This window comes from Balaenoptera ricei, chromosome 3 (genome assembly GCF_028023285.1).
Source record: "Balaenoptera ricei isolate mBalRic1 chromosome 3, mBalRic1.hap2, whole genome shotgun sequence".
Taxonomy (NCBI): Eukaryota; Metazoa; Chordata; class Mammalia; order Artiodactyla; family Balaenopteridae; genus Balaenoptera; species Balaenoptera ricei.
The window spans coordinates 84,817,853-84,838,879 of NC_082641.1; the positions used below are offsets into that span (position 1 = coordinate 84,817,853).

The 21,027-nt window shown below is 37.8% G+C and overlaps 1 long non-coding RNA gene and 1 other non-coding gene across 3 annotated transcripts in view; one reads left to right on the forward strand and one right to left on the reverse strand.

The window, feature by feature from the left end:
- Nucleotides 1-21,027, forward strand: part of LOC132362411 (uncharacterized) — a 315,964-nt gene that overhangs the window by 263,272 nt on the left and 31,665 nt on the right. The gene's annotated exons all lie outside the window — the stretch shown is intronic.
- On the reverse strand, nucleotides 2,372-2,476 carry LOC132364185 (U6 spliceosomal RNA). The gene has a single exon (XR_009502738.1). It is a non-coding gene; the product is annotated as a U6 spliceosomal RNA (small nuclear RNA).

Sequence of the window (21,027 nt, forward strand, 5' to 3'; positions counted from 1 at the left end):
TTGAATACCCATAAGTTTCAAAAATTATGAAGATTTTTGGGTACTGTAATTTAGGAATACATTTATGGCTAGGGTTGAAACCATAGTTTACTTAATATACATGGGTAAAGGTTTACTGTTTGAATGCTGTCTCTTAAAACAAGCTAATATTTGTAATTTTCACATTTATGTCCTCTCCTTATTATATTTTAATTCCTAGAGGGTAGAGATCTTATTTTGTGCATGTTTCAATACCTCTTAAAACAGGGATTTTTAATGTAGTAGGCATTCAATTGCCAAAGTGAATCGCCACTTCTCTAGTGATTCTGAAGGCTTACTAAATCATGATACGGGTATTTGGGTAGGGTATTTGGAATTGCAGAGTTTAAATGCCAGGATATTATGAGTTTAATTGTAATGACGTCATGCCTTCTAAAGCAGCCAGATGGTGGTAACCCTGTGTAGAGATTTCCCTAGGTGAACAATCTGTCCATCGAGTATAAATGTAATTACTGATCCTTCTTTGCTTCTTTGATCAGTCTAAACCTGTGAGTTGTCTGTAATTTATTATGAAGATATATTATCCAGGAAGTTTTCCAGATTCGTCTTGAAAGAATTGAACTTCCCAATATGTGATTCTGTGGGTTATCTTCTTGTGTTGGAAATTAGCAGTATATTAATACTAAAAAATAGGACGAAAATTCTTTTATATTGAAATCCTTTAGGAATCATATTGTAATTTCTTTTAAGTGAAAAGTATGAAAAATGTTGTGTTTTCTATTTCTGTCTAATGTTTCAATAAAGTAAGTTTATTTACTGCTGTTAAGTCTTTAATTTTGATAGGGGATTCTGTTTACTAATAGCAACATAATGTTTTGAAACATATATTAAATGGGCTTACGTATTTCCACAAGTGGCTTGTTCAACATCAAAAATAAATCATTACATATTAGGAAATTCTTTATCCCCTCAGGTTGAAATAACGTAGGATGTCATCTTATTCTTAGATAATGGTGACACAAATCTGATCCTTTTAGTTTTCTTGGCAGAGGAAAAAAATCTATTCTGGAATTTACACTTCAGTGAAGTTACTTTTCTGAGATATGATTGTATAACAAAGAACAGCCTTTACTTGAGATATTTTATGCCAGACCAGGGACTGAACCCTTGTCCCCTACATTGGCAGGCAGATTCTTAACCACTGCACCACCAGGGAAGTCCCTACTTGAGGTATTTTAGACAGTTCTCTTTTCCTACAATTAAGATACAGACACGTATGGGCTTCCCTGGTGGCGCAGTGGTTGAGAATCTGCCTGCTAATGCAGGGGACACGGGTTCGAGCCCTGGTCTGGGAAGATCCCACATGCCACGGAGCAGCTGGACCCGTGAGCTACAACTACTGAGCCTGCGCGTCTGGAGCCTGTGCCCCGCAACGGGAGGGGCCGCGATAGTGAAAAGGCCCGCGCACCGCAATGAAGAGCGGTCCCCGCACCGCGATGAAGAGTGGCCCCCGCTTGCCGCAACTAGAGAAAGCCCTCGCACGAACCGAAGACCCAAACACAAACAAAAATAAATAAATAAATAATAAAGTAGCTATTAAAAAAAAAAAAAAACATCCCCTCGAAAAATAGTCTTTAAAAAAAAAAAAAAAAAAGATACAGACACGTGTGCACACACACACTGCCTGAGAAAGTATGTGTTGATCCTGTGGCAAACTTTTAATTCACTAAGTTACTTGATTTGTGAAGTTCGTTTTGACCAACCTGTGTGAAAGAGAGAGTGATTTTTCATAACTGACTTTGAGACAGCTTATCAACTTTTTCTTTTTGAGCATGGAAATAAAATATAAAATTTAGTGAGAACCAACTGGCCTGATCTGCTTCGATGTTTCCTATTCTAGATCTCAGTCTTTTGAACCTTAAACTTTTGATCTGACCACTATTTCTGATATATCTGGACATACTTCATGCACTTTTAGTTGCATTTCAATAATTCTGATTATTAAAAACAGTGCTGTTTTCCTCCAAAAGAAGGGGACTTAGCCAAAAGCAATTTGTTTGGTCAAAACAATGCTTTGTTAGAAAATAAATATTCCTAGTTCGAGGGTTTTTTCAGACTTAAAAAAAAATAATTCTTTTGTATTTCATATTCCTCTTTTAGTTATTTAATATTACCTTGTACTCTTTTCGATACTGAAGTGTTGTGGTACTGAATATAAAATATAATACAAGTGGACTAATTGGAAAAATCTGTTACAAAACAAAATGCAAATATTTCATATTAAGAAAAATATCCTGGAGAATGTGATTTGCGTATGTGAATGTGCATACATGTGTATGTGTATACAAGGTGGTAACAGAAATTGACTCTAGATAAGTTAGAGGAATTATGGGTATTAGTTATAGACTTCTGCTTATCTGTATTTCTTTGCACAGGGGCCATGCTAATCTTCTTTGTATCGCTCCAATTTTAGTATAGGTGCTGCCGAAGCAAGCACTGCTTATCTGTATTTCTTGATTTCTCTTGAAGGAGCCTGTCTTGTTTTCATAAAGTGAACTCTGCTTCCATTTCTCATGTCTCAAGAAAAAGGTCTAGTTCCAGACTTTGTAAGATACCTAAAATGAGAGATGAAAGACAGAACTGTGCCTAAGAAGGAGACTGAGAATACCATAGGAAAAATGCCAGTGGGCAAGTTACACAGATGTGAGCACATGTACATATATGTCCGTGTACGCGCACAGACTTTTCTTTTCTCAGGTATTATTCTGATCGCATATTAAAAAAAAACAGTGCTTTGAGAAAAAGACTCAGCTAATGATACTCAAATGCTCTATAAATATTCACAGTGGTCTGCAAGCTGGATGCTAATCCATTCTGCCTAGTAGTTTATTCCCCCCGTGACTCCTTTTCAGTGCAAGGAAAAAGATACGTGACTGAACAGACAGGATCAGCATGATGCAGGTTCTGGTAAGAAATGCATAAAAGAATGTTGCTTTGAGAACAAAGTCATACCTCATTGCAATTTCAAAATATTTTTAAACATTCTGTAATTTTGGTCCGTGTGTGGTTTCATATTTGCAGTTATAAAACATTATATTTATGCATAAATTGTAAACTCAACACTTAGTGAGATCGTGTCTTGCGTAAGACATCAACAACATTTTAGAAAGCTTTTGTGCGTGTATGGAACAGTCACATATAAGGGATGGGTTCCTGAAGACCTAGCATAATTTAAAATTATCCTAATTCAAGAGAATTTCTTAGAAGAATAAATATAAACAGTGGATGCCTACTTCAAATGCACAAATATTCACATTTCTAGCATAATTTAAAAATTGTTTTTCTTTTCTCAGAATTTTCTCTGAGATATTTACAGTGATCTCTTTAATATTAACATTACGCAGAATCACAGTGGTTCTGTCATAGTTTGTATCAGTCAGAGTCCATTTGGAAGACAGAATCCACGAAGTGATTTGAACAAGGAAAGTTATAATAAAGAATTATTAGCTATAAAGGGGATTATAGTTACTAGGAGTTGGCTAATAATAGCAAATTCTGAAGAATGTAGAATCAGTTGATACAAAGAATAACCCCTATCCCTAGGGATAAGATAAAGGACCCAAGGAAGAATTGCCTGTCCAAGCCTGAGATGCAGAACTTGAAAGAGATGGCACAGATGTAGCTTGCTGGATGGCAGATAAATCATTGTGTTGCTGCTCTGGTAGAATCTGCTAGAAATCTGCCCTTTAGAACTTGTCAGAAATCTGCCTCTGACAGTGCCGGGGAAGGTGCTCACCATGATGTCCACGGTTACAAAACTGCCTGAGGCAGATGACTGGGGAAACTTCTGGCCTCTGGGTGCAGCTACTACCACACATATACATGACAGGAGCCAGGTGCTAGGGAAGCTTCTGTGCTGCCAGTGCAAGTATGTGCTACAGGAGAAGCTGCCTGCGTTGCAGGGGCCTGCCTAGGAGCACACCAGAACCCAGAAGGAAAGCCCTTTTCTCATGCAGTGTCCTTCCTGCACCCTCTTGACAAAGCTTAACATCATGCCAACTAGCAAAGGAAAAAATACTTAAAGGGTCCTTCTGTTTTTCATTGAGCAGGCAATGAAGGATGTATTTGAATCCAACAGACAATAAGTTGATAAACAGGCACAGCCTTTATCTCAATATTTTATTGCCTCAAAATTTTACTACCAAATTATTGATTTCAGGATTTTTTTTCCTCTGGCACTAAGCACCATTATGGCCACTTAATCATTTGCAAAATAAAGACTATAAAAAGATTTTAAATCAGGCTGACGGTGAACATTAAAATGATGACATAATATGCACCCTGAATTATATGCAAAACATAAAAATGTGTTGCTCACATAATAAGAGTATTTACTGATTCAGATGAATTTAAAATTCAGCCAGCTCACCACTGTCTTAGAAATTAAGCAATTCTTGATGTGTTTAATTCTTTGATATTCATGTTATTTTCTATTTTGCATAAAATGAGATTTATAAATATATTTTTTATCACATTATTTCAAATTTCCTAAGTCAAGTTCATATAAACTGTAATCACACTAAGTATATCCCCATTGCCTGGTTAAACCATTATGTTATTTTTTGCTATAGGGAGAACAGACAAGAGAGTGTAGGATGATCACCCTAAACCTGTCTCCACTGTAAGGGAAAAAATTTGTTCATTCTTCCCAGTGATGACTCAGTCATTTTCCAACATCCTAAAATTGTTCATTCAACCTGTGCTTGACTCACTGTCATTGCATAGTTAAAATTATATTTTGGGGGAATTTCCTCATCTTCTTAGGCCATTTTACTTTTCAGAGTTTCACGTTATTTTTAGAGAATAGTAGTTTGGATTTCTGGTCCTAGAGCCCAGCATCTATATCCAAACCTCTAATTTGAATTAGTCACTCTATGAAATTATGCATTTCATTTAAGCCTTCTCTTTATCTTCTCAATCTCTGAATAAGAGCCACCATTTTCACTGATAATGCTGAAACCAATATTATTATTTTTTTTTTTTTAAATATTTATTTATTTATTTATTTATTTATTTATGGCTGTGTTGGGTCTTCGTTTCTGTGCGAGGGCTTTCTCTAGTTGTGGCAAGCGGGGGCCACTCTTCATGGCGGTGCGCGGGCCTCTCACTATCGCGGCCTCTCGTGTTGCGGAGCACAGGCTCCAGACGCGCAGGCTCAGTAGTTGTGGCTCACGGGCCCAGGTGCTCCGCGGCATGCGGGATCCTCCCAGACCAGGGCTCGAACCCGTGTGCCCTGCATTGGCAGGCAGACTCTCAACCACTGCACCACCAGGGAAGCCCCACCAATATTATTTTTTAAAATGCCTACACACCTAGAAAAAATAGGCTTAGGTTGTATTTTATAAGTATTTTTCTTCAAGTTGAGTTTTCCTTCTGTAAAATCAGTGCTAATACTACAAGGAGAAAAACATTTTCCAAGATGGGTACTCCGTCAACATTCCTGGCTTATGAAAGACAATGATTTCATGTAAAAGACTGCCAGGTATGCCTTTGGGCTTTATATTAATTTGTGAAACATTCCTTTCATTATGTTTTCTGTTCAGAAATTATACACATTTGAATCAAAGCCCAATGACAGTGTCTAGTAACTGGAAAATATTTATTTCTCCTTGGAAATCTTACCTGCTTAATTACCCAGTCTTTTGGGAACACAGCCAAAGCCTGGAGTGAGTCTTTTGTTGTAGGAAGAAAAGAGAAAAATAATTTGGTGCTGAGGGGAAACAACTCCCTTACAGTTCTCGTGGGCCATCTTGTCATGTTTGGAGTTACCTTGCAAGGCTGCTGTTGTCATTTGGTTTTGTGTCATTAGAGTTCACTTCATATGATAACCCCAAGGTAAAGGACTGTGTTCCTTTACTACCCTTCTTTTTTCTTTTGCTCTCTCATATTCAAGTTCAACTTGCTCTGGCTTGTTCATATTCTGGGAGTAATGGGGTGAAGTTAATATAAGACAGTTAACTCTCAATTACTCAGGGGCTAATTATCCAGTCTATTGATTGCACAGTCCAGCCTCTGCTTTTCCTGCCTTTTAAAGGGTGGCTGACTGCCCATTAGCACTTAAAACAGACAAGAGTACGCGGTGCAGAGGTAAAGTGATAAAATTCAAATCTATTTATTTTGCAGCTTATTAGCACTGGTTAAGAGCTTAGGTGAATGGCAAAAATGTGGTTTGGAGACACCTGTATATTTAATTTAGCCTTACTGTTCCTTGTCATCTCTTACCATGGATAACTGAGTTGGCTGCATTACCTTATGTTCATACAGTTAATTCTCAGAAGTTGGGCTTTTACTGCTTTGGAGCAGTGGCTTAATTGGTACTTAAGGCATTTGAAGGAGGTAGGGTAAGTTATATAAATTTTATTTTTTAAATGAGGAAACTGAGACTAAGTATTCAAACTGAAGCAGGTGGAATCATGGGCCAGAGTGATTTTTCACTCTTTGGTCTGAGTTCACAGATACACAGATATGGTAGAACCACCTAATGATAATTCTTCTTATCCATTGGTTCCCTACAGTGGTCTGTGAGTCTAGTATAATCCAGCCATGAGGAGTTACGGTTTCAGAGTTGGCTCGGGATGTCTCTCAGTTGTGCTACTTATGCTGATTGAGCTTGATATACATTTCACTTAGCTGAATGTATGGAATATAGTAAGTGCTCAATAGAGCCATTTTAATTCAAATTGCAGTAATAGTTGTAGTGGTAGTAGTACTACGATAATAAAGTCTCTGAGTTGTTTTTAATATTTCGAGAACAATAAGTGAAAACATACATTTACCATTGGCAGGACCATGAGGTTATTACTTAATGCAACCTTAAGTAGTAATTTAATCTCAAATTATGGTTTATGAGGTTGTCCCTAGTACAGTTCCCTTATTTTGTAACTACAAAAATACAGGCTCAAAGAGCACAACTGTTTTTCCAAGTTTACCCAGCAAGTTAAGGGAAGAGATGCCAATGGGATAATGATGTAGGACCAGTGGCTCCCAGCTTAACATTTTCCCTGCAATTGTACTGATGTTAGATCGTCAATGACCTGATTCCTAGGATCAATAAGTGACCTCCACTTACCTTTTCCTCACTGTCCTGCTCAGTCCTCAGTGCCTGTGTTCTTAATTTCCTAATGGGAAGTGGGACAAAAGAATAACTTTTATGAACTAGGAGACCTGGGAGAAAGAGTGATGGCAGCAAATCCTTAGGCGGTAGTAGTCAAGCAAAATGCAGTGGAAAAATGGTGGAAATAATGTGTCACTTCTAAGGCAAACCTTTTAAAAAATAGATATGCTCTTTCCATATTCTTTCTTTTTCTACTGGCTGGGCGCAGAGGACCATGAAGCCCTGGTGGGTAGAAGACCTACAAAGTAGGTGGATCCTGGGTCCCTGAATCACTACATGGAAGAAAGCAATTCTTTGCACAGGAATATCAGCATTGAATTGCAAAGTGAATGAGAAATTTCCATCATCATAAGCTAATGGCATTTGGGGGTATGCTAGTATGATTCCAAATGATACTTGCACTATTTTTCACAATAAATGTAATGAACTGTCAATCTCTGAACCATAATATATATGTGCATAGATATTATATTTTCTTATAAAAAAGAAAATTCACCTTGGCATAAATATTTATTTTGAAGAGGCTTCTTATAATTATATGATATTATTTGATAAAGCACTCATATTAATACTGTCAGTAATGCTGAAATATAAATTTGCATTCCTCCTAAATAATATTTTGTGATGGTGAACAAAACAAATTACATTTCAAGTCATTTGGACTAAAAACAACAGTGAGCAGAGCATGCAAAAGAGCATATACTAAGTATGCAAGAACACATGAAATCAAACAAAGCAGCAGTAATTTAGCATACTTTTAATAAGTATAATACCTTTTATTCTGCACAGCAACGACCATCAATGCTATGAAATTTATGGGAATTTCTGTAACTAGCATTTCTTTTTCATTGTGAAATCAAATTTGTAGTTTCTTCTTTTCTCTATCACTTCACTGGTATCTTAAAACTATGTTAATGTTTACAGTTCCTCCTATTACCACTCACTATCTAATGATCATATATTCACACTCAGAGATGTGAACACATTTTAAAAGAAAAAATTCTACATTTGACCATCACTGTACTCCAGATCCGTGTGCATTTGTCTTCAGTGCTTTAGCTGAAACCTAATGCCAGAGCTTTATGCCCCTCTCTTCCTGCCATTTCATTTATTCCCTGCCATGCTGCTTTTCACTTCAGAGGTTTTTTAAGATCATAACTAGGGGCTCCTTTCCCAGAAGTTCCAGTCTTAAGGACTGAGATTTGGAACTGACTTAAGAAGCAGTCTCTGAGTCAAGAACCGATGGGTGCTCCTGTTAGGGTAATAGTTAAATCATCATGCTAGTTTGGGGCTGACAAACCAATTCTTAGCCGGGAAGCTTCCAGATTCCTTGGCCATAAAAGTGAACAATTGTACCAGTCACTCCACCCAGTAATGTTGCACACAGCATAATCTGAGACGGAATTCTACTTTCTCTCAGAATCAGTTGCTGCATGCCTCACACAGTGGGCAGTAACCTGCCTCCACAACTGCAGGGAACAAGAAAACCCTGGGTCAGTGTTGAACTCAGTGAAATGATATCACTGAGCAAAATTCTTGATGGTTGATTGTATGTGATTTTCACCATATAAACAGACTTCAGAACCCAAATTCTAAGTAAGACGTGGGAATTAGAGTCCACTAGGATTAGAAGAAACAAATTATGCTTGTATGTTGCTTCCTTAGGGCCAAAGGCCCTTGTGGGGAATACTTTTTCTCTCCTTCCCTCCTTCCCTCTCGCTATTCCTTCCTTCCTTTTCTTTTCTTTTTCTTCTATTTTTTTTAAACATCTTTATTGGAGTATAATTGCTTTACAATAGTGTCTTAGTTTCTGCTTTATAACAAACTGAAGCAGCTATACATATACATATGTCCCCATATCTCCTCCCTTTTGCATCTCCCTCCCTCCCACCCTCCCTATCCCACCCCTCTAGGTGGTCACAAAGCACCGAGCTGATCTCCCTGTCCTATGCGGCTGCTTCCCACTAGCTATCTATTTTACATTTGGTAGTGTATATATGTCCATGCCACTCTCTCACTTCCTCCCAGCTTACCCTTCCCCCTCCCCGTGTCCTCAAGTCCATTCTGTATGTGTGCGTCTTTATTCCTGTCCTACCCCTAGGTTCATCAGAACCATTTCTTTTTTTTTTTAGGTTCCATATATATGTGTTAGCATACAGTATTTGTTTTACTCTTTCTGGCTTACTTTACTCTGTATGAAAAACTCTAGGTCCATCCACCTCACTACAAATAACTCAATTTTGTTTCTTTCTATGGCTGAGTAATATTCCATTGTATATATATGCCACATCTTCTTTATCCATTCATCTGTCGATGGACACATAGGCTGCTTCCATGTCCTGGCTATTGTAAATAGAGCTGCAGTGAACATTGTGGTCCATGTCTCTTTTTGAATTATGGTTTTCTCAGGGTATATGCCCAGTAGTGGGATTGCTAGGTTGTATGGTAGTTCTATTTTTACTTTTTTAAGGAACCTCCATACTGTTCTCCATAGTGGCTGTATCAACTTACTTTCCCACCAACAGTGCAAGAAAGTTCCATTTTCTTCACACCCTCTCCAGCATTTATTGTTTGTAGATTTTTTGATGATGGCCATTCTGATTGGTGTCAGGTGATACCTCATTGTAGTTTTGATGTGCATTTCTCTATTGATTAGTGATGCTGAGCATTCTTTCATGTGTTTGTTGGCTATCTGTGTATCCTCTTTGGAAAAATATCTATTTAGGTCTTCTGCCCATTTTTAGATTTGTTGTTTGTTTTTCTGATATTGAGCTGCATGAGCTGCCTGTATATTTTGGATATTAATCCTTTGTCAGTTGCTTCATTTGCAAATATTTTCTCCCATTCTGAGGGTTGTCTTTTCGTCCTGTTTATGGTTTCCTTTGCTGTGCCAAAGCTTTAAATTTCATTAAGTCCCATTTGTTTATTTTTGCTTTTATTTCCATTTCTCTAGGAGGTGGTTCAAAGAGGATCTTGCTGTGACTTACATCATGTTCTGCCCATGTTTTTCTCTAAGAGTTTTAGAGTGTCTGGCCTTACATTTAGGGCTTTAATCCATTTTGAGTTTATTTTTGTGTATGGTGTTAAGGAGTGTTCTAATTTCATTCTTTTACCTGTAGCTGTCCAGTTTTCCAAGCAACACTTATTGAAGAGGCTGTCTTTTCTCCACTGTATATTCTTGCCTCCTTTATCAAAAATAAGATGACCATATGTGCGTGGGTTTATCTCTGGGTTTTCTATCCTGTTCCATTGATCTGTATTTCTGTTTTTGTGCCAGTACCATACTGTCTTGATTACTGTAGATTTGTAGTATAGTCTGAAGTCAGGGAGCCTGATTCCTCCAGCTCCGTTTTTCTTTCTCAAGGTTGCTTTGGCTATTTGGAGTCTTTTGTGTCTCCATACAAATTGTGAAATTTTTTGTTCTAGTTCTGTGAAAAATGCCATTGGTAGTTTGATAGGGATTGCATTGAATCTGTAGATTGCTTTGGGAAGTATAGTTATTTTCACAGTTTGATTCTTCCAATCAAAGAACATGGTATATCTCTCGATCTGTTTGTATCATCTTTAATTTCTTTCATCAGTATCTTATAGTTTTCTGCATACAGGTCTTTTGTCTCCTTAGGTAGGTTTATTCCTAGGTATTTTATTCTTTTTGTTGCAGTGGTAAATGGGAGTGTTTCCTTAATTTCTCTTTCAGATTTTTCATCATTAGTGTATAGGCATGCAAGAGATTTCTGTGCATTAATTTTGTATCCTGCTACTTTACCAGATTCATTGCTTAGCTCTAGTAGTTTTCAGGTAGCATCTTTAGGATTCTATATGTATAGTATCATGTCATCTGCAAACAGTAACAGCTTCACTTCTTCTTTTCTGATTTGGATTCCTTTTATTTCTTTTTCTTTGATTGCTGTGGATAAAACTTCCAAAACTATGTTGAATAATAGTGGTGACAGTGGACAACCTTGTGTTGTTCCTGATCTTAGTGGAAATGGTTTCAGTTTTTCACCATTGAGAACGATGTTGGCTGTGGGTTTGTCATATATGGCTTTTATTATGTTGAGGTAAGTTCCCTCTATGCCTACATTCTGGATGGTTTTTATCATAAATGGGTGTTGAATTTTGTCAAAAGCTTTTTCTGCATCTATTGAGATGATCATATGGTTTGTCTCCTTCAATTGTTAATATGGTGTATCACATTGATTGATTTGCGTATACTGAAGAATCCTTGCATTCTTGGGATAAACCCCACTTGATCATGGTGTATGATCCTTTTAATGTGCTGTTGGATTGTGTTTGCCAGTATTTTGTTGACGATATTTGCATCTATGTTCATCAGTGATATTGGCCTGTAGTTTTCTTTCTTTGTGACATCTTTCTCTGGTTTTGGTATCAGGGTGGCCTTGTAGAATGAGTTGGGGAGTGTTCCTCCCTCTGCTATATTTTGGAAGAGTTTGAGAAGGATAGGTGTTAGCTCTTCCCTAAATGTTTGATAGAATTCGCCTGTGAAGCCATCTGGTCCTGGGCTTTTGTTTATTGGAAGATTTTTAAACACAGTCTGAATTTCAGTGCTTGTGATTGGTCTGTTTATATTTTCTATTTCTTCCTAGTTCAATCTTGGAAGGTTGTGTTTTTCTAAGAATGTGTCCATTTCTTCCAGGTTGTCCATTTTATTGGCATAGAGTTGCTTGTAGTAATCTCTCATGATCCTTTGTATTTCTGCAGTGTCAGTTGTTACTTCTCCTTTTTCATTTCTAATTCTATTGATTTGAGTCTTCTCCCTTTTTTTCTTGAGGAGTCTAGCTAATGGTTTATCAATTTTCTTTACCTTCTCAAAGCACCAGCTTTTAGTTTTATTGATCTTTGCTATTGTTTCCTTCATTTCTTTTCCATTTTTTCTGACCTGATCTTTATGATTTCTTTCCTTCTGCTAACTTTGGGGTTTTTTTGTTCTTCTTTCTATAATTGCTTTGGGTGTAAGGTTAGGTTGTTTATTTGAGATGTTTCTTGTTTCTTGAGGTAGGATTTTATTGCTCTCAACTTCCCTCTTAGAAGTGCTTTTGCTGCATCCCATAGGTTTTGGGTTGTCGTGTTTTCATTGTCATTTGTTTCTAGGTACTTTTGATTTCCTCTTTGATTTCTTCAGTGATCTCTTGGTTATTAAGTAGTCTATTGTTTAGCCTCATGTGTTTGTAATTTTTACAGATTTGTTCTGTAATTGATATGTAGTCTCATAGCGTTGTGGTTGGAAATGATACTTGATACGATTTCAATTTTCTTAAATTTACCAAGGCTTGATTTGTGACCCAAGATATGATCTATCCTGGAGGATGTTCCATGACCACTTGAGAAGAAAGTGTATTCTGTTGTTTTTGGACGAAATGTCCTATAAATATCAATTAAGTCCATCTGGTCTAATGTGTCATTTCAAGCTTGTGTTTCCTTATTTATCTTCATTTTGGATGATCTGTCCATTGGTGAAAGTGGGGTGTTAAAGTCCCCTACTATGATTGTGTTACTGTTGATTTCCCCTTTTATGGCTGTTAGCATTTGCCTTATGTATTGAGGTGCTCCTCTGTTGGGTGCATAAATATTTACAATTGTTATGTCTTCTTCTTGGATTGATCCCTTGATCATTATGTACTGTCCTTCTTTGTCCCTTGTAATAGACTTTATTTTAAAGTCTATTTTGTCTGATATGAGAATTGCTACTCCAGCTTTTTTTTGATTTCCATTTGCATGGAATATCTTTTTCCATCCTTTCACTTTCGGTTTGTATGTGTCCCTAGGTCTGAAGTGGGTCTCTTGTACACAGCATATATACGGGCCTTGTTTTTGTATCCATTCAGCCAGTCTATATGTTTTGGTTGGAGCATTTAATCCATTTATATTTAAGGTAATTATGGACATGTATGTTCCTATTACCATTTCCTTAATTGTTTTGGGTTTGTTATTGTAGGTCTTTTCCTTCTCTTGTGTTTTCTGCCAGAGAAGTTCCATTAGCATTTGTTGTAAAGCTGGTTTGGTGGTGCTGAATTCTCTTAGCTTTTGCTTGTCTGTAAAGGTTTTCATTTCTTCGTTGAATCTGAATGAGATCCTTGCTGCGTAGAGTAATCTTGGTTGTACGTTTTTCCCTTTCATCACTTTAAATATGTCCTGCCACTCCCTTCTCACTTGCAGAGTTTCTGCTGAAAGATCAGCTGTTAACCTTATGGGGATTCCCTTGTATGTTATTTGTTGTTTTTCCCTTGCAGCTTTTAATATTTTTTCTTTGTATTTAATTTTTGATAGTTTAATTAATGAGGTGTCTTGGCGTGTTTCTCCTTGGATTTATCCTGTATGGGATTTTCTGCGCTTCCTGCAGTTGATTAACTATTTCCTTTGCCATATTAGGGAAGTTTTCAACTATAATCTCTTGAAATATTTTCTCAGTCGCTTTCTTTTTCTCTTCTTCTTCTGGGACCGCTATAATTCAAATGTTGGTGTGTTTAATGTTGTCCCAGAGGTCTCTAATACTACCCTCAATTCTTTTCATTCTTTTTTCTTTATTCTGCTCTGCAGTAGTTAGTTCCACTATTTTATCTTCCAGGTCACTTATCTGTTCGTCTGCCTCAGTTATTCTGCTGTTGATTCCTTCTCGAGAATTTTTAATTTCATTTATTGTGTTGTTCGTCATTATTTGTTTGTTCTTTAGTTCTTTTAGGTCCTTGTTAAACGTTTCTTGTATTTTCTCCATTCTACTTTCAAGATTTTGGATTATGTTTAGTATCATTACTCTGAATTCTTTTTCAGGTAGACTACCTATTTCCTCTTCATTTGTTTGGTCTGGTGGGTTTTTAGCTTGCTCCTTCATCTGCTGTGTGTTTCTCTCTCTTCTCATTTTGCTTCACTTACTGTTTTTGGGGTCTCCTTTTCACAGGCTGCAGGTTCGTAGTTCCTGTTGTTTTTGGTGTCTGCCCCCAGTGGCTATGGTTGGTTCAGTGGGTTGTGTAGGCTTCTTGGTGGAGGGGACTGGTGCCTGTGTTCTGGTGGATGAGGCTGGATATTGTCTTTCTGGTGGGCAGGACCTGGTCTGGTGGTGTGTTTTGTGGTGTCTGTGACCTTATTATAATTTCAGGCAGCCTCTCTGCTAATGGTTGGGGTCATGGTCCTGTCTTGCTAGTTGTTTGGCATAGGGTGTACAACACTGTAGCTTGCTGGTCGTTGAGTGGAGCTGGGTCTTACGTTGAGATGGAGATCTCTGGGAGAGCTTTCACTGTTTAATATTACGTGGAGCCAGGAGGTTTCTGGTGCACCGATGTCCTGAACTCGGATCTCCCACCTCATAGGCACAGGCCTGACACCCAGCTGGAGCACCAAGACCCTGTCAGCTACATGGCTCAGAAGAAAAGGGTGAGAGAAAGAAAGAAAGAAAGAAAATAAATAAATAAAATAAAATAGAGTTATTAAAATAAAAAAATAATAAATTAAACAATTAAAAAGTAATAAAAAAAGGAAAAAGAAAAAAATAAAGAAAGAAGAGAGAAACCCAACCAAAAAACAAATCCACCAATGATAACAAGTGCTAAACACTATACAGAAAAAAAAAAAAAAAAATGGGCAGACAAAACCCTAGGACAAATGGTAAAAGCAAAGTTATACAGACAAAATCACCCCAAGCAGCATATACATACACACTCACAAAAAGAGAAAAAGGAAAAAAATATATATATTGTTGCTCCCAAAGTCCACTGCCTCAATTTTGGGGTGATTCATTGTCTATTCAGGTATTCCATTGATGCAGTGTGCATAAGTTGATTGTGGAGATTTAATCCGCTTCTCCTGAGGGTGCTGGGAGAGATTTCCCTTTCTCTTCTTTGTTCGCACAGCTCCTGGGGTTCAGCTTTGGATTTGGCCCCTCCTTTGCGAGTAGGTTGCCTGAGGGCGTCTGTTCTTTGCTCAGACAGGACACGGTTAAAGGAGCAGGTGATTAGGGGGCTCTGGCTCACTCAGGCCTGGGGGAGGGTGGGGTATGGAATGGGGGGCCAGGCCTGGGGGAGGGTGGGGTATGGAATGGGGGGTATGGAATAGGGGGCAGAGGCCAGTGTGATGTTGCAACAGCTTGAGGCGCGCCGTGTGTTCTCCTGGGGAAGTTGTCCCTGGATTACAGGACCCTGGTAGTGGCGGGCTGCACAGGCTCCCGGGAGGGGAGGTGTGGATAGTGACCTGTGCTTGCACACACGCTTCTTGGTGGCGGCAGCAGCAGCCTTAGCGTTTCATGCCCGTCTCTGGTGTCTGCGCTGATAGCTGTGGCTCGCTCCTGTCTCTGGAGCTCGTTTAGGCAGTGCTCTGAGTCCCCTGTCCTTGTGCACCCCGAAACAATGGTCTCTTGCCTCTTAGGCAGGTCCAGACTCTTTCCCAGACTCACTCCCGGCTAGCTGTGGTGCACTAGCCCCCTTCAGGCTGTGTTCATGCAGCCAACCCCAGTCCTCTCCCTGGGATCTGACCTCCGAAGCTGCAGCCTCAGCTCCCAACCCCCGCCCACCCTGGCAGGTGAGCAGACAAACCTCTCGGGCTGGTGAGTGCTGGTCGGCACTTATCCCCTGTGCGGGAATCTCTCTGCTTTGCCCTCTGCACCCCTGTTGCTGCACTCTCCTCCGTGGCTCCGAAGCTTCCCCCCATCACCCCCCGTCTCCACCAGTGAAGGGGCTTCCTAGTGTGTGGAAACTTTTCCTCCTTCACAGCTCCCTCCCAGAGGTGCAGGTCCCATCCCTATTCCTTTGTCTCTGTTTTTTCTTTTTTCTTTTGCTCTACCTAGGTATGTGAGGAGTTTCTTGCCTTTTGGGAAGTCTGAGGTCTTCTGCCAGCGTTCAGTAGGTGTTCTGTAGGAGTTGTTCCATGCATAGATGTAGTTCTGATGTATTTGTGGGGAGGAAGGCAATCTCCACATCTCACTACTCTGCCATCTTGAAGGTCTCTCCTCTTTTCTTTTTAAATGGAAGCAGTTGAATAAGGCTTGTAGAATTGTGAGAATAAGTGTGTGGACCTTCCTCATGTTGATTACTTCTATACACAGTTTCCTTTCATTTTTCTGATACAACTGAACACGCTTGCCTTCAAAACTGATTCTGAGAGGTGACTGGTACAATTTTTTGGCAAAACAAAAGGACCTGCTTGACCTTCTTCCAAAAATTTGTCTCGTTCCCCCTCTCAGTTTTACCTTTTTTCCTTGAACACTGTCTTTTACCTTTACCCCTGTCTAACTGGAGAAGGTTTTTTTATCTCACAAACAGAAGTTTAGATTAAAATGCAGATATCTCAGAGAAAGTCAGTTTTTTGGCTTAGAATCATTTATGCTGGGAATCAAAAATTGCTGTCAGCCTTTGACCTGAAACCAAGAGGAAAGAGAGTTTGAGGTATGTGTATATGTATGTGTGAGCTTTGGGTGGGGTTTTGGAAGCTGGGGAGAATTCATAACTCAGGAGGATTAGAGACCACAGAAAGAAGCTCAGCTTAGATTTCCCACTTCATCTTTTTGCCCAGGGCCAGCTTTGTTCCTCTTCAACTATGTGGATGCAAATAAAAAAGAGAGGCATTGAAAATATGCTATTGGCACAATCTGCTTTTCCATATTCCTTTGTAATATGGTCCTCTGTCAAGTTACAGGTCTAATGAGAAATTGTCTCTGCAACTGTGGAATATGTACCAACATTTTGGAATAATCTTGCTGAGAATGCAGGAAGAATACAAGCAATGGACAGAGTGTTGCAAGTCAACTAATCTGAGTTTTTTGTTGTGGGTTGGGGAGGCAATTGTGTTCCATTCCTGCTGACAGGACTCTGGCTCAGAAATAATTATTGACAACATCCCTTTTCTATATCAAATACAATGAATTTTTTTTTCCGTATAAATGCCATAATAAACTTGTTCTGTGAGGAAAGAACAAAGATGAATAAAGCTTGGCGTTCCCTGGTTTATACTCAGAGCTATTCATTGTGTTTTCATCCTCTCGCTACAAAGTAAAATACGTGTTTATCTTTTAAAATTACTCAAGAATTGACAATGAATTGCAAAAGATAGCACAAGAACATGGAGGGGAGAAAGTAGAGGATACACTATTTTCTATTAATTAATCGAAATGTCGTATTTCCACCATAGGGAACAAGCTAAATAAAATATATTAAATTTTTCCTTGACATACACCTTTATTAATGGTCAATAATTCAATGTCTTGTCTATTCGTGTTTTTAATCCTCAGTGCAATTTCTGGTGGTTTTGGTATCCAGTCTGAGCCTGTTTTCATTGGGCTAAGGCGGTGGTTTTGCTCTGCCCAGGACTCTGACAAACCTCCCTTCCCTAGTTTTCCATCAAAGGACTAAAGAAAATCAGTGGCTGTTTTGTTGTTATTGAGAAGAATCTGTAATGGGAAAAATGACTATTCTCGAAGGAACAATTAATATATTCAGTACTTTATTCAATTAGACCTACTGTTTCCTGACGGCCACCCATGGTATGTAGTAACACTGTATAAAACTAACATCTAAGGCACAAAGACCCCCAAGAAATAGTTTCCACAACAACAAAAACAAGAAAAAATTAGCAAAGAAGCAAAATATGAATTGAGGAAATCCCTAAGTTTGAGACTAATATGTTAGGAGATGTTTCTAGTTTCAAATCATACCAGGTAGGAAAAGTACAAAATTGTGCTGGTGGTACATCATCCAAACTGAACTTTAGCATCCTATTTATTTTTTTCTCTAAAATGCACTACAAAATGGACTCATTTTTGTTATAGTCTTTAAATAGTTATTAGGCTTAATTGCCACAGTTCTTAGAAATTTTAAAATTAGCAAGTGGTGCTTATCTCTGCTGTGCTCAGTGTTAATAAAACATGCTGCTCCATAAACACATCTCACATCATATTTGTGCATGATTATTTCATTGTTTTTCCAAGTACAGATGCCAAGAGACAAAGTGTTGCCGAATTCCTGTAATTACCAGCATTTCCCTCCATTTGGGGCCTTGAAGTATGTAGTCAATCTCTATTGTCTTGTGCCTTGGTTTTGAATCTGTCCCCAGTGCAGGAATGTCAAAAACACCATTTAGCTACACAGCCTGCTCAATTAAAAAAAAGGAAAATCACATTCAAGCTACTAATTAAGAAAAGAAGAGAAGTGAGTTGTGAATAAAAAGAAATGCCTTCTAAAAAGGCTTTAAAGGGAAACTTGCAACTATGCTGCATTCAGAAAAGGAATGATTCTTAGTTATCAAAGCTAAATTCTAATATAGCAGTTAGAGGCAAGATTTAACTAACTCCTTAATATTTTAAAAGCAGCCAAGTGAATGAGAATTCAGGTAATGTCCATTTCTTTTCTACCTTTAAAGGGGAGCTTAATTAATTTTTTTTCCCCAGTTATCAGACACTGCTTTTTCTAGAAGCGTCTTCTATCCCTTTAAGGTCATTTTGACAATTCAAAAAAATTCCTTTAAAAAATATACTGATGCCCTTTTATGCACAAATATTTGGCAATATTGCTAATAGACTTGTCTCTGTGATATAATAATTCTTCCAAATGATTTATTTCAACTGCTCTTTAAAACTATTTAGAATAAACTAAGGTTGAGCACCATAGACATAGGGTAAATGATTTAGACGGGTGGGTAAATAGCAAACAGGGAAAAATTCTCCTTCCATTTAATGTTACACTATTGAACTGTTCCTGTAAGAACATGGTTAAAAATGCCAGGTGTAGATATAGAAATAGAATCTAAGTAGGCTCTATAACTGTATCTACTTTGAGAGCAGAAAATGTGTCATATGTTACTCTCTCGAAATTAATTCTTCATTACTTCAATACTCTATATATTGATTGATCAAGAATATGAAAAGATCAATATATTCAACCATGCTTTACTGATTTTAATCTAACTGGATAAAGTGTGCAGGAAGAATACAGTTATACTAAACTCTTTGGACATCTTATGCTTCTTTATGTTCCCCATGATGCTTTGAAGGTGGTAGTCTAGACAGTTGCCCTCTTTCCATTGTTATTCTCCCAGAAATAAGAAATCCATTAAAGTCCATAAGTAGTTCGGCATGTTTATTTAGGATCTCACTTTTTCTATCTTAGGACCTAGGTCTGGGGGCACTTACTTTGGTAGGCCATTAGATGCTGCTAGTATTCTTTTTATTGCTCAGTATTCTGCAAAGAAGTCTTCCCTCGCAGGGTGAGAGCCATCAGACATTGAAGTCTGTCTTCTCAAACTGGAGGCACTTGGTTTCCACCCCTAGGAATAGCTTGGTTGCTATCTTCAGACTATTTCTTATCTTGGGCAGGAGAAATTTGAGAAGGTTCAGTTTTTGAGACCATCAAATGATCTTTTAGGGTATTATCCTAAGACCTAGTCCTTACCCTAATTCTTTGTTTCCTCCATGCCTGCATTTCTGCCTTGGACCTCATGCAGTGCCCCTGAAGAGTTGGATTCTTGGCAGTTTTCATTCTCCCCTTTTCCTTTACCCCCAAAAAACTAGAATTTTACTTCTCAACTTGATTTTGACAACTGGCTCCCTGCCATCTTTTGAGAAATTGCTCTGCCTTCCACTTGCTGATAATCATCTGAATCTCCTGGTGGTTAAAATACATGTTCTATGCACATATTCAAAGTTAGTACAGATGGAAGGGCAATATGGCTTCACTTTGGTGTCCAAACCAATACAAGCGTTTCATGTGTTAATCTGGCTACCTGGGAGAGTGTCCTTTTTTTTCTGTAACGATTCCTTACCCCATTCCCTCCACCAACCTATTTAACAGAAAAAATAGATGAAGATAATGTTCCTAGATATAGGGGATTGTTCTTTGCCCAAGGTTATAGAAGTAGCCCCCTTTCTTAGGATAACATTAAAAATTTGAATCTTATTTGAATGAGTCATGTTTCCTAAAAATTAAAACTTTAGTGTGTTGCTTATAATGAGATATTTTTTCTAAAATAGTAACATTTTGAGATTATTTCAGTTAATAATGTATTTTTGTTTTTGAAACTTCAAAAAGAAATTGAAATAAAGATAACTTCAAAACTTCAATTATCCATACTATTGTATGATACTTCTCATTTAAAATATACCCGTACTTTTAATTATGTACCTGTACTCTACTAAACCCTTTATAAGCAGTATCTCTTTTAAGCCACATAACCTTATTAGGTGTGAACGATTATTTACTTCATTTTTCAGATGAGAAAATACAGCAGAGAGAGGTTGCCTAACTTGCCCAGTGTCTCATGGTTGTTAAGTAGTGGGGCATGAATTCAAATGCAGGTTTGATATCAGAGTTCAGTCTATTAATGTGATATATACCCCTTATTCTACTTTATTGATCAAATTTGTTTGGAAGAATTAGAATAGCTAATAACCCTTTATTTAAATATATTTCTATGAAAAATGAGCTTTGTTGAATTATTTGCTTTAAATATACATTTATTCTTTCCATGTTGGGTCAGGCTCTTACATAAGTCTCCTCTCATACATTTTCATTGGAACTACTTGATATGAAATGTCTATGAAGTTCCTAAAGCAAAAATCTGTGTTTAAAGAAAGGTTAGTATTATGTTGGCAAAATTATTTTTTCTCTTTGGATTTCTAAGTTCCTCAGGGGTTTGAATTTCATTTAAATGAGTGGTAGAGCTTCTATCAGACAGATTGTCCACCTTTCACTTGTGATGCTTGCTGTCTATCATTTTGGGGAAATGCATGGATCCATTTTGTTCAATGTGGTCTCTAAAGGACAAGTTTGATATGGAAAGCATTGAAAAATGTTTGGATGTAGTAATATTTATGGATTTTTAAAATGTACCCTCTGTAATACTTGGGTTTTATCTAAAGATTGCAAAGAGAGGGTTTT